At 42.9% G+C, this 14,514-nt stretch overlaps 1 protein-coding gene across 7 annotated transcripts in view; it reads right to left on the bottom strand.

The window, feature by feature from the left end:
- RALB (RAS like proto-oncogene B) overlaps window positions 1-14,514 on the bottom strand; it is a 29,735-nt gene that overhangs the window by 10,676 nt on the left and 4,545 nt on the right. Inside the window, exons 1-2 of one of the 7 annotated variants that reach the window (XM_083753057.1) lie at window positions 4,197-4,253; window positions 995-1,096 (exon numbers count right to left, since the gene is read on the bottom strand). The exons of 1 other annotated variant lie outside the window; for it this stretch is intronic. The gene's annotated coding sequence lies outside the window, so the exon portion shown is untranslated. Of the gene's footprint in view, window positions 1-994; window positions 1,097-3,885; window positions 4,329-14,514 lie in introns of those variants that run through there. 5 more of the 7 variants (XM_083753059.1, XM_083753056.1, XM_083753055.1 and 2 more) reach the window with 5 other exon arrangements.

The following is a 14,514-nucleotide window of genomic DNA, read 5'->3' as shown; positions in this document are numbered from 1 at the left end:
TCGCAAGACGAAATTAATTCGTTCTGCGAGTTTTTTCGTCTTGCGAATTTTTCATCTTGCGAAGCACGGATTCCCATAGGAATGCATTGAAAAAGAAAAAGGAAACAAACTTGCAAGACGTTTTCGTCTTGCGAAGCAAGCCCATAGGGAAATTCGTCTTGCGAAGCAACTCAAAAAACGAAAAACTCTTTCGTCTTGCGAGTTTTTTGTCTTACAAGGCATTCGTCTTGCGAGGTACCACTGTACATAATTGTACATTCTCTTCTACCAGTACATTCAAATCTTGCCTTGGGCAGAAGCCTACATATTTTATCAAAATAAGAGATTAAAAGTTGTCATATTTGTGTGTGCTTAAGAAATAATTTATTCAGACTGACAAGGCTGACTGTTTACATCAAGTTGATATATACAACTGAGACAACTAAGCTTTTTTAAAAAACAAAAAAACAAATCAAAACCCTTGTTTCTAGTTGCAGCCAGGCTAGCAAATATTCGTTAGGCTTCAAATATAACACTAGAAACATCACACACACAGTGGTACCTCGAGTTAAGTACTTAAGTCGTTCTGGAGGTCCGTTCTTAACCTGAAACTATTCTTAACCTGAAGCACCACCTTAGCTAATGGGGCCTCCCGCTGCCGCCGCACAATTTCTGTTCTCATCCTGAAGCAAAGTTCTTAAACCAAGGTACTATTTCTGGGTTAGCGGAGTCTGTAACCTGAAGCATATGTAACCTGAAGCATCTGTAACATGAGGTACCACTGTATTTAAAACATTTCCTTACAGTCACCAAATGTGATTCTAGGCTTCTAATCCAAGCTTGTGCACTGGCCGTTTACTCCAGTAACCTACTAACCTGAATCTCAATCATGTCATGAACCTGCAATATGCATCACACTGAAGGGAAGCGTAGTTCAGATCAAAACACTCCTCTGCATCGGATTGCACATTTATTGCAAGAACCTATCCAGCAGACAAAACAACCCACTGCAGACCTTATAACCGTAGGCCAGTTTGGTTCAATGTTCAGTTCAGATTCTTTCTCACTGGCTTAGATTGAGAGTTTACATCAGGAAGATCCAAAGTAAAGGCCACAGCTATGATGGATGAAGGAGGAAAGGATGTGTTCAGTTTTGAAATTAGTAATATGTTTATTACTCAACCAACCAACATGGAAATTTACTTTCCATCTAATTGGAAAACATGCCCAGTAACTGCCAATCCATCCCGCACAGTTCTACCAATTTTAAGGTACATTACACTGTCATCATACTTTGTAGTCAAAGCTACAGTCAAGGCTACAATATGCAGGGGATTGTAAGTAACACACATATATCACACAGCACCACCTGATAGAACAGTAGACACAAGCTTGCCATTCGAAAAACATTTACATTAGCAATTAATGGAATAATTCCTCTACAAGCTGAAACTGTAAATCATTTAAACTTTCGAATTTACTACCAGGAAAAAGGCTGGCACCAATAGGAAAGAGATAGTTGGCAAGAGATTTGGATTTGTTCTTTTCTTCTACCATGATGTATTCATCTGTTAAACTGAGCAGCAACCTTACAGAAAATAACCTCAACTACAATCTCCTTTGCAGCTTTTTACAGTGATTTAAAGAAGTGAATTTTCTTAAGCCTGCCAGCTTCAGATTTTTTTAAGAAAAGGAAACTCCACAAATTAGCAAGCATTTGATTAAAAATAATAAGCAGTAGTTAATAACCACTGTCTTTCTGTGCAGCTGCAGAGAAAGAGTAAGTATTAAGTTTCCAATTAACAATGACTCAATGCTTGGCTCCTATCACATGCTCTGTTAAAATCTGCATACACATCATGCCTTTCTGGAGAAGGGCTTTAAATCAGTACAGCAACCCTCAGATTTACAGGCAATCTGTGTCAGCTTCTACTCCGGTGGGAAAGAAAAGTCTTCTCAAGCAGCAGTTTTCACTGGCATCACAAGCACCCTAACTCAAGCCTGTCTATCCCTTCCTTTACATAGAATCTCTTGTGCTGCTGTCTTCTCCACATAGCTCAAAATCAACATTGTGTATCTAAACAGCCCCAGCTGGGATGCCACAGCAAAAATGCGCCCAGTGAAAGGACTCGCACTGAAGACAGACAACTACCTTTCCATCACACATGCTTATGGATATGGCAATGTAACCAACACCATAAAAGCAGACCAGTCTTCTCCACCCAACATTTAAACGTATATTCCATACAAGATTTGACAGCAAGTATTGTTGGGCCTCTGGAAAAAAATAACCAGGGCAAAAAGAGCTGCATCTATAAGCAGCAGCTTCTCATTGTCTTTCACCACATATTCTTATCATTTTTGTCTGAACAAGAGTTTCATAGGACTAAAAATATATATGTACCCAGTATTTCTTAAGAACCCTTACCACAAGGCTCCGGAGCAGGTTACAGCAATATGAAAATATAGCATTAAAATCGGTTAGAACAATTTAAATGGAAAATAAGGTGGGTCCATATAAGAGGTGTCAAAAACCAGGATAGAGCAATAGCAATTCAAGTATTGCCATATCCATGCTACAGCACCCCAATCCATATCTGAAGAACCGGACAAGCCCAAACAATTGAGTCAGCTATACTTACAATTTGGCCACATCATATTAATGTTTCGATCGATGTATACAATTATAACCTGGCCAGAGAGGAGGAATTTCAAGTACTCCAGCCCAATTCTATAAATACCCTGCACTCACAAACTCATTAGAACAACCTTGGCAGATCCAAAGTCTGCTCCTGTCTACTGATCTCCCCCAATAACTGAAAGGGGAAATCCTCCTTTCGCACAATTTGTAATCCAGACATACTGGTCAATGGCCCCTCTTTCCCTACACTCTTTACTTTGCCTCAAAGCGTTCCCAGCTCTGCCCCAATGACAACTATACAAAGATCCCTTCTAGCCAACCTTACAGGGTCCACACGCAGGAAGTGCATAATATTTACAATTCATATAGTATTCTATGCAATGTGTGTGTCACAAAATGCAGGTGGCGGAGGGAGATGACCCTGGGATTTCCCAGTTCATGGCACCCCTAACCATGTCTACACAGAAGTTAGTCTCAGTGAATCCAGTGGGATCAATTGAGGACTGCAGCCTTAGCCTGTCAGACACTAAGCCAGTGAACTTGTGGCCCTCCGCTGCCCTTGACCATTAACCAGCTTCTTTGGGCTTGATGGGAACTGCGTCCAAAAGCAACTGAAAAGTCAAAGGCCTCCCATCTTTGCATTACACCAACTCTCCACAACGAAGCCATGGAGCTTCCACCTGTTGTTTGCCCCCAGCACATGCTATTTCGAAGGTATCCTGACGCTGAACACACCCCAAGGCATCGTCTGGCTTGAGGTCGAGAAGCCGCACAATCCCGCCCCTCTGCTTCAGCCCAGGCGGACACCATTTCGGTGGCGCCACCAAGGAAAACACTCGGAACTCCACAGAAAAGGGAAGTGCTTAAAAACAGAGCAGCAGCACCTCCATCTCTCCGCCAGAAGCAACCCCACGGAGAGCTATGCAAAGAGATGGCAAAAGTCTCTCCAGCTGGGGTAGCTCCCTTCCCCCGCCCCCCCCCACCCCGCGCCACACGGACAACTTTCCCATGTCAACAGCTGAGTTTCTCTCCCCCCTGCCACACACATCACACCCGGAAACAAGGGCACTGAATGAAAAAGAAGCTCAATATCCCCCCCCCCCTTTTCCTTTCGCAGTTTGCAGCAGCGGGAGCAGCCCAGCCACCCGCCCTTACTTACTACAACGCCACTAACCACCTCTCGCCTCATCCTCCCTGCCTGCGAAGAAAGAGGGGATCCCTTTGGAATATATGCATATAATAATTAAATGACCCCGCCCCCTCACCTCGCTGCTGCTTTTCTTTTTCTTTTTCCCCACCTCCAGAGAAAACGAATCTCCCCTCACCTCCCCGGGCTGGCCACCTCCAGCGCCGCCGCCGCCGCCTCGGTTTTCTTAGTGGGGCGGGTGCCGCTGCTGTGCTGCGCGCGTTCCACACCCGCACGCCCTCGCGCGCTCCCTCTCCCACTAAGACCGCCCCAATCAATGAAAGCGCGGCTCCGCGCTAGCCACACACGCCCACACACCAGCCAACGAGCGCGTGCGCCAGACCTTTCTGAGCGCGCGCGTGCGCGATTCTACCCCACCCCCGCCATTACCACCACGGAGCAAGCAAATCGACTTCCAGCGAACGCCGCATCTCCAGCGTGTTGGGTGTTCCTTTAAAAAAAGGAACGGGAGGAGGAATCCCGCCCCGCCCCTACCCTCGCGTTCACGCCCACGTCCTTCCCACGCGCATCCTCGTATCACCTCCAGGATCCGTCCGTACAAGGGACGGGGCGGGACGTTGGTGGCGGTCACGTGCCACGCACTGTCCAATCGGAGGCGGAAGAGGACGTTTTCACACACTCACATGATTCGTTTAAAACGAGGAGAACGGAGTAGGAGAGGAAAAAGTCAGGGATGATGTGTCCCCCCCCCCCCCCGGTCATTAAGTTGGAGCATTCCCCCAACTCACCCTTCTGCCTTATTTATTGTAAGCCACGCGTAGAGCTGCGTGCACAATGCTGTGAAATAAAGGAATAAATGGGCATGGCAACTTCTATTAATAAGTGCCGATAGAGTTTGAATTAATGCAATGGGAGGTTTCTCAATATTTGCAACGGTTTTCACTCTTATCTCAAGCCTTTAAGGCGATATGTCGTAATACGCGTTTCCTGGGTGCCTTGAAAAGGGATGTAAGGGTGAAGTCTGGTCCATTGTTTCTCAGAATTTGATCCCCAGCTGTTGATGGACTCCAACTCGTGCGATCCCTGACTATTCGTCCTGCTAGCTAGGGTTGATGGGAGTTGTAGTCCAACAGCAGCAACAGTCCCTGTGTTTTTGTCAGCAGAAGTTAGCAGGTAAAGCTTTTTGTTGCATATAGATAAAAATTGTTACCATTTAATCGCCTCAGATCTTTATTAAAGGTGCAACCAGGTATTCAAAAATGGTAATCCAATTTAATAAGGAAAATAGGTTAAACTAAACAGGAAACTGCAATGTGTAATATGTAAAAAGAGAAATAAGTCATCTTCATAGCAAGGGAATTCCTTTTTCCAAGTGAAAATGTTACTGGGTAGCTGGTTATGTTAAGTACCAGTAGCAAGAAGGTACTGGTATTTTAGAAAAAAAGATTCCCCACCAAAAAATTCATGCACATTTTTAGATAACCCTTTCTTAGTTTTCAAGTAGATATGCAAGTTTCTGTGAACACTTCTGCATGTATTGTATAGTTAGGAAATCTGAACGCTTGTTACATTATAACTATATAATATATTGCTATGGGCTGGAGTTGTCCCCTCCAAACTTGTGATTCTACAGGGTGTTCGAAAAGTAACTATACACCTACTATGTATTACATTATCCATAGGTGAACACTCTGTATAATTGTAAGATTGGGGTCTGCAGAAGAGGTCTGCTAAAATGTCTCTTTTCTTCAGTAAATAGCCTTGGCCTGTGGCACAGAAACTGAATTGCTGGACACACTTCTGGAAGATGACAGGCAGTGTAGTAAAACATCAGCATATCTTTCTTCCTCCCTGGCTGGAAGTGCTGTCATCAGATTGTCAGAGTATAATAAACTCATAGTTTTCAAGAGGCACACAGAGTCAGAGAAAGAAGCTTGAGTACTAGATGGTAGGAGCTAACAAAAATTTGTGGGTTGGCTGCATCCCCCTCAAAATCCAATGGGAAGCAGTGAACTTTGGGGCATCTTTTGGCATTCAAGCGGATTTCCACCTAAAGGCGTAAATATAACCCTAGATCAAAAAGAGACACCAAACCTTTAGTGGCTTCATTCCATGGAAACAACCCAGGTTATGAACTGAAACTGCTTGGAGATCAGGGTACATAAGAGAAAACTGGGCTTGAGTCCACAAGACATTTGTTAGTCTTTAAGTTTCCAGGAGAGGCTTTGATTTTTGGGGGTGCAAGAGACTCACACAATTACCCCTCTGGAAATATGTTCCCAGTAGCATAATGCATAGGTAGTGAGTGCCAACCAAACTGGAACTGAAACAAGAGAGAGGTGGTATCATGTTTCGGGGAATCCCAAGGTTAGTAGAACTACTATTTTTAACACACATACACTACATCACATCTTAATGAAGAATGAGCATGCTAAGTAGCCTGGAGGGCTAGAGAGTCAGTTGGGGGTGCTTGGTGGAATGGAGTGTCCCCAAAGTTTAGGTAGACTCTGAGATGGAGCACTCATGTTAGGACGTGAGGATACACAGCAATGTTTGCTCTCTACAGTTAATGTGTTAAATAAAATGAAAAGAAAAAGGCAGCTGGAGGAAGTAGGTACCTGGAAAACTCTTAGAACATATGAAAATAATATCCAACTTTTTACATTTCCAAACAGGCTTAAACCAAAATCTTCCCAGAGAGGTCCCGTTGCTCTTAATGTGACAACTTCCGAACATATGAAAGAACTCTTTACTGACTTGACCATTATGATTTTATCACCCTGAATAGCAGCATGAAGGAAGAATATAACTGTTCTGTTTTTGTTATCATTACAGTTTTATTATATACATGTATGTTGTATATTTACCTCTTGTATACGTACAGGCATAACCATATTTTAAAAGTAAATAAATAAATAATGGGCATGTACGGAAATCTTCAGTTATTGCAACAAAGACTTATTGAAGGTGATTCCACACCATCTGATATGCAGCTTTGGTTTCCTTCACATATTAAAATGCCAGAGCTACACTTTTTTCTGCTTTAGGGCAGAAAAAGGGAGAGCGTGCTTTAAAAGAAAACAGGTTCTGTGTTAGACAAATATTGTAGATCAGCTCTGCTATCTTCTTAATCGGTTTACAGCAGATAGTGTTTTTGTTTTTTTTAATTGTCAGCAGCAGTTGAAATTATATTTTCATTAGAAGCCAAACTACCACCAGCTAATTATGTCAGTGGTAAATCACTAGCACACACTGTCTATAATGGTCTCACTCAGGCATTCAATTAACTCTACTGCTTAATGAGCCATTTACGTGTCTCAAGGCTTATAACACTTATCTTGTGAGTAGGGTAGGCTGATACTGAAATTTACCACGTAACCTTGCTGAATGCCTTGTTTTGCACTGGCTTTCAGTTCCAAATCAATAAAGGTAAGCCTTTAAGGCTCTAGTTCTGTTGTTAACACTTACTTGGAAGTTAACCTCTTTAAGCAAATAGACTTGGGGTTTGAGTCAAAGAAGTACTCACTGAACTCAGTGGGACTTCTGAGTAAACATGGAAAGTATTGTGTTGCGAAAAGTCAAGGTAAGGTGTGTGTGCAGCACAGCTTTTAAGGCAATATTGTAGGATCTACCTGCCAGCATTAGCAAAAATAACTTTCCATCTATCTAATGTGATGCATTAATATAAAGCTTTTGAATTATGGTGCTGGAGGAGACTCTTGAGAGTCCCATGGACTGCAAGAAGATCAAACCTATCCATTCTTAAAGAAATCAGCCCTGAGTGCTCACTGCAAGGACAGATCGTGAAGCTGAGCCGCCAATACTTTGGCCACCTCATGAGAAGAGAAGACTCCCTGGAAAAGACCCTGATGTTGGGAAAGATGGAGGGCACAAGGAGAAGGGGACGACAGAGGACGAGATGGTTGGATAGTGTTCTCGAAGCTACCAGCCTGAGTTTGACCAAACTGTGGGAGGAAGTGGAAGACAGGAGTGCCTGGCGTGCTCTGGTCCATGGGGTCATGAAGAATCGGACACGACTAAACAACAACAATATAAAGCCAGAAGGAAGAAAAGTGGAGAAAGCAGGAAAAGTGTTTCCTGGGCACTGTCATATTATGAGGAGGCACCTCAAGAGTGATTTGTTAACAAGGTGCTTGGGATGTTTCCTGCAGATACAGGACCAGGTCAGATGTAATGGTGTGCTCTAGACAATTCCCTGCCAGGCTGTCACTTCTTTCACTTAGGGCTGGCAGCAAATCTTCTCATCAGGCTTGTCCACTATTTATTTATTTCCTATCTTGCTCCCCCCCCAAAAGGTCCAGTTTGTGTGCTTCCCACAGGCAATCTGGTCAGCGACTGTGAGAACAGGATGCTGGACTAAATGGGTCCATTGGTCCTTTCAGAATAGGTCATCCACTTAATTCTTGGACTCTAAGCATAGCATATGGAGATAGGGGAACAGAATGTAACCTACTGACCACAAGTGAGGTGCGGAGTCTTTTCAGCTCCTGTGTAAACAGGCGCAAGCACAACAGAGAAGTAATTATTCTGTGTGTAACATCAAAGCCTCTCTTTGGGTCAGTAAGACATTTTTTCATTTGGATTTGCTTTCCATCCTCTGTTCTCACGCTTTGTTCTAATGTGCTAACATCTTCTGACAAGTACATTGGCATTCATTTTCTGATCAAAAAGTGAATGAAAAGGTCAGTTATGCCCAACAGTGAAACAGCATACTGAAAAATTGATAAGTCAGGAATCCAGACTGACTTGTTTCTACAATTTTGACACTGGCCAATGTCAACTGAGAATTTTGAGTGAGTGCTTGGGGGGACTGGCAGAATACAGGGTTTTTTTGGGGGGGTCTTTTTTTTGCCCTTTTGAAATTGGGAGGAACTTTGCTCATTATGATTTATGGGGAAAGGAAGAGAAGCTGGATCAAGATTGCCATTTTCTTTTTTTTTAGTGTCCTGCCTTAAGAGGAATTTGAAATGCAGAAAATTAAGCAGAATGAAACTGTGCTCCTGGAATGAAGCTAAGTGTGAGTGAGCTTCACTTCCTAAATTCTCTGTCAGGTTCCTGGTGGGGAACTATCTGCCCTTTTCTGGATGTTTTCTGTGTTTCCAATGTAGTGCAGCAGTGCTGCACTGAGACCACTTCCAGCCTGTCACTCTTTTGGGGTGGGATTCAATCACAAACTGGCAAATTCAGCTTGTGAAATCAGAGTTGATTTGGACGTCTTGCACAGTGAACATCAGAAGATCAGACTTTTTGCAAAAAGGAAGTTGACAGGAAAACATCCTTGAAAGTGTGGGATAACATTTGCTTGTCATCTAAGTTCCCGTCAAACAAATCAGAATGAATGCTCAATAGATAACCAACATCATCTAAATTTCCCACCAATAAATTAGGATGATTGTTCAATAAACAGGTCTGGAAGTGACCTGAGATCAGATGCAGATACACATCAAATGTATCAGTGGTTAACATGCCTAGGAAAATTTCCAGCAAGCTCAGTTGAAACAGGAAGTGGTAGTTTGGGGCTATGAGAAAGTACCTGTTCAAACTTCAGGTGAACATGCTTCCTCTGCCCCCATTTTGTGCATCAAATGCAGAGATAGAAAGCATCCACTTTTGTTTTTGTAAGTAACAGGTGATTCAAGATGGGAGTTTACTTTGGAATTGGTGCTGCTCATGCACATCTTTTCTACAGCATCCACACAATGTCACCAGAGTTCAAACTGGGAATTGTGTTGGGGTTGGCCCTGCTCCAACTAGTATTTTCTTGGTTCCCCCACATAATTATATGTTTCCTTCAGATTGTCGATATTTTAGTATTTAGTTACTTTTTTGTGTTCAATGCCTTCCACGCATTAACTAAAAGCCTGCAGCCTAAGGAGAGAGTAAGACAGGCTGTCATTCTTCCTCTTTCCCCTCCCCCACCTGTGCCAGGGTTTTTTCATGGCCTTTCATAAATGAAGTATCTCTTGATTGCTTTTTTTGTGGGGTGAGGCACACAGGCAGGTGCTGATTGCAGTAATCATGACTTGTACGTGTCGGATTCAGCAATTGTGCTTTACCTTTCCCAAAGCCTCTGAACATGCTGTTGCATCTTTTATTAGCAAGCGAGAGGATGCTTTTCTGGCATCAGCCATAATCCACTGAGTCTCTCTGCACAGGTTTATAGCTGCTACTTTCCCACAAATTCCCCCAGAGATTTCCCATTCATCACAGGGCTGGGCAGCGGTGGGGGTTGTTGTTTGACTTTCAGTTCACAGGAAAGTGGGTTTTATAAAAACCATCTCCGCTGTTGTTGCTCTTAGTTTATTAGGCTATATTTCAGTCATCCAATTAGTCTACAGTAGCCAATAGGGGCCCAAATTACCCATTCTCAAATTAAATTCATGAAATTTAATCGGATCCACATATCCAGCCCACGTTCTAATCATAGGGAAAGGCATCACACCCACTTATAGATTATGGGTTAGAATCTTTGCTGTTTTCATATGCATGCTAGAGAGATGCTTTCATTCCAACCTTACCTGCCAATGGATACTTAATTAATTGGATTGTGGATGTTAAAGGTAGTTGGCCCAAAGGATCTTAATGTGCAATGGAAAATGATATGGGCATGTCTGCATTGGATTTGTGTGGAGATCAGACATGCTCATGCAGCTCATACAGCCTTTACAAACTGCATGTGCAATTGGCTGTGTGCAGATGGTGCTGTGTGCACAGCCCAGTTCATGCCACAACATATCTAAGCCTCTCTCACACACTTTAATATTAAAGGAAACATTGTGCATTGTGTGGTATGTCTTACATATCATTACTTTTTATTTTTCCAGTGCAAAAGTAATTATTACTTTTATTATTTTATTTATTTATTTATTTATTTATTTATTTATTCTTTTATTATTTTTAATTATTAAGGCATTGAACACAAAAAATTCAGTCCACCAAATACAATCTGTATTCACTGTCACTTTCCCCATTTGATAAGAAATTGATTACATCACACACCCCATTTTCATTGTGTGTGTAGATTTGGGGTTGGATAACATACTGACCACATAATTTACATGATTACTTACATAATTTTGCTGCAGTGGAAAGTGAGACGAGTAACTTAGTTTTTGGCAGAAAGTGAACTGTAGCAGAGCACAAATAATGCTGTGTGCGATGAATACAGGGCGGAATGGGGGGAGGGGGAATCCCTTCTTGTGTCCTTGCATGCAAGTCACAATTTCCTAATCTACTGAAAGATGGTGCTACTGGGGTAATTTCTGGCAGGAGACGCAATACGTGAGCAGCTTTCCTTTTTCCTGAGTCTCAGATCTCCAAGGTGACCCAGATTTTTATCTTCTGATACCTTGCTGCTTCCATTGCCCAGGCTTCCTACAGACAAGTCAGTGCTGCCCCAGCTGTTGATCAAGCAAGTTAGCGGCATGCAACCTGTGCCCTCGACCCAGTTTCAAAAGTTCTCTGCAAGTGATCAGTTCAAGCCTCTGACAAGAGCAATTTGTCTCTCCCTTGTCAGCCTACTGGAGAAAGATGGGGATAGGGAAGGGAATAATAGAGAGGGAGTGGGGACAGACTGAGAGAAAGTGGTGGCAGAGAGAGAAAGAAAAAGCAGCAAACCTATCCCATTTGGGCTTTAGTCCTGGCCTTCATTTATATATAGAAGTATTTCTGCACCACCAGATCATAAAATATCAAAGCAGTGTACATTATAAAACATCATTAGAAAAATTAAAATGCAGATAACCGTTAAAGTGACTGGCTAATCAAAAATTAAACAGCTGTGAAGGCCTGTCAGTGCAAAAAAGTTTTGAAGAGATGCTTGAAAGTCAAAAGTAGGGATGCCTGCCACCAGCATGTGACCCCCCCCACCCCACAGAAAGCCCTGGAGGGTATGAGACCTTCAATTGGAAAAGGATTGCCCACTTCTGATTTAGGTGTTGATGCACATATCTGCATGATGTGGTAATTAAACAAAAGGAAGCGCAGCTTGTCAAGGAAACAGGAAACAGAAAGAGAGGAACCACTTTTTTCTTTGTTTACAACTTTCCTGAGGGCAAATTTCTTTTATTGACCCTGACATGCTTCTTCCAAAACTATTGTTATCAAACTGATACAGACGTTGGCAGGAAGTCCAGCTATCTCTTATGCAGATATATTCAAGTCTGCTACACACCCATGTAAAGCATCTGCAGCAAAAATGGAAAGGGAGGCTCATGGTCTGATCTGATAAATTTTAGAAAAAATATAACTATCCCTCCACCCCAGCTGCCTTTTCCCATTCCCCAAAATGTTTCTGGGCAGCAGGGCTTCACAGTCTGGCCCAGTTCAGACATTGCTACAAATAATAGTTTATAGTGATGGGAAGGAACTGCCAGGGGCATCTTACCCATAGAGGCAAGTGGCGCAGGGCGCCAGTGTGCCAAGTTCTGGAGGGCGCCAGGGAAGAGGCGGAGGCTGGACGCGGCGCCTCCCAGCATCAGCTCACCGCCCTCGCCCGCCTCCGCCATGCTGTGCCAAAGCAGCGCCGCGCCCAGAGCCTCTGCCTGCCATAGCCACCACGGCATGAAGCGGCCAGCTGAGCCGGGAGCTGCCACGTCCAGCCTCTGCCCCTTCCCCACTGGAGGAGCTGCCCTCCAGCCGTTTTCTGCCTCCTCCAGCCCCACAGAGCTGGGCGCGTCGCCAGCAGCGCCGTCCTCCCTAAAAAAGGTTGGCAACTCTGGGAAGGAGGGGGGCGCTGGAAATGCTTAAGACGGCCCTGGGAACTGCAGTTAACTTTGGGTGTGTATATTTCCTCTCTCCTCCTCTGGAACAACCTCAAGGAGAAATCACTTCTGGTTTTCATGAATTGCAGTTTGGTGTTTAATCTTAGCTATGCTTTATTGAAAGAAACCAGATTCACAACCCATGGCTTGAGGATGCGGTTTCAAACAAACCACAATTAAGTTAAACTGATTAGTTGGGTTCAGATAAAAGAATACACCACAATTAATAAAAAATTAAAGCAAATGTCCATGATTCCCTTGTGGCTGTCCTGGAACAGGAAGCTTGTAAACACAAGGCTCACTGCAGCTTGTGCGTATCACAATGAACCACTAGTTGCTCAGACATCCAAATAATCTCTCCACACACACACACACCCTGCCACTCTCTCATGCATATTCTCTTTATTTAGAAATTAACCCATGACATACATTTCATAACCTCCACCCCCTATTGAAAGTTGTGCAAGAAACTTGTTAGGATTGCTGTTTTAAACAGCTGGTTTCTAAACACACCACCTTTTCACTTTACAGAAGCTCTGTGTACATAGAAATGCAGACCTGTACCTGCTAGATTTCTGCCTGTTACTCAGCAGATACAGGTCTGCATTTTACGTACAGCAGATGGGAAGAGTGCATTAATGATTCCCAGCTAAACCTTTAACAGTTGGGTGGAATTCTCACATATACTATAGTGTATGCCCCAAATGGCATCTATTCAAAATGAGGAAAAAATGCATTATGATGATATCAGAACACAGGGTCAGTTTATTGAGGTGTAAGCAGAGAATGCTATATTGCAGTGCTGCTCTTAGCATTCTGCTACCGTGACACATGAGAAACCAGAGTTGATCAGCAAGGAAGTGTAACTGCAAAACTGAGAATTCTGTGTTCATGCAGATAAGAAACTCAAAATCCCAAGAAAAACAAAGTTGTATCAGAATGGACAATCTGGGTAATCATTCTGGAATTATTATGTGCAAAAAAAGGCCTTGATACAGTTTGGGATTTATTTTTCTCTTTCTTTTAGACATACCTTAAAGGAAATTACAATTGTTTCCCTTCCATCAAGAGTTAACTCAGCTCTGTTGATGGATTAAGCAAGCTTCCTCAGCAATTGCCACTGAGCAACAGGAAATGTACTCTCCCTGGGTTTATTAACCATTCCCTGCTTAGCTCTACTGGAATGGTGTCTGCAGAATGAATGATTACATTCTTTGTTCCTAACAGAGTATTTGTACTTAGGTAGATACAGTTTTAGGCCTGGAAGACTCCACTGTGGCTGGCTGTGTAAATATTTTAAAGAGCATATATTATATAACAGAAAAGCTGGAATTTTCCTCCTCTATTTCTGGGCAAAACTGGGTGTCTACTGAGGAAAGAAATCTGTCTCAGATCAACATAAAGGCAGTGTTAAATCCATGAATCAGCATGCAGTATCCCAAGAAGGGCTGCCTTCCTTAGGGAACGACAGAGATACATCGGGTATCAAAGAATCAGCTTGTTATTTTACCATTGTTAAGGCATAAACGCTCCAAACTGTACAGATGACTTTAGACCTAGCAATGCAAATTCTGTGTATGAAACATTACAGTGTCAAGGAAGCATGGAAAAATGGGAACATTCCAACAGATGAAAGGGTGTCTTCCCTCCTGATTTTGTAGTGTGGAGAAAAGAAACTCATGTGAGTGCTCTGCTCTGGAGAAATCCCATCTGCATGAACAGAAGGGTGCTCAAATTGTGTTAAAGAGTAACTAATCTGCATTAAGTGACATTTGCACCTACAACCTTGGATTTAAAGAGCAATCACACTCAAATACAGAGTTATCTCCCTACCCCAGCCTGGGATCTTTTCTCTTATTTTTATTGACTTCCCACTCCTTTTTCTAGGGAGTTGTTGTCTCTTCCGTTTTGCTGCACCCTATCTTCTATCTATTAAATCATAATCACAGTATTATTCAAAGACA

The sequence above is a fragment of the Podarcis gaigeae genome (assembly GCF_964106915.1).
Source record: "Podarcis gaigeae genome assembly, chromosome: 1".
Taxonomy (NCBI): Eukaryota; Metazoa; Chordata; class Lepidosauria; order Squamata; family Lacertidae; genus Podarcis; species Podarcis gaigeae.
Note: the sequence above shows the minus strand (reverse complement) of the source record. Positions and strands in the feature narration are given on the sequence as shown.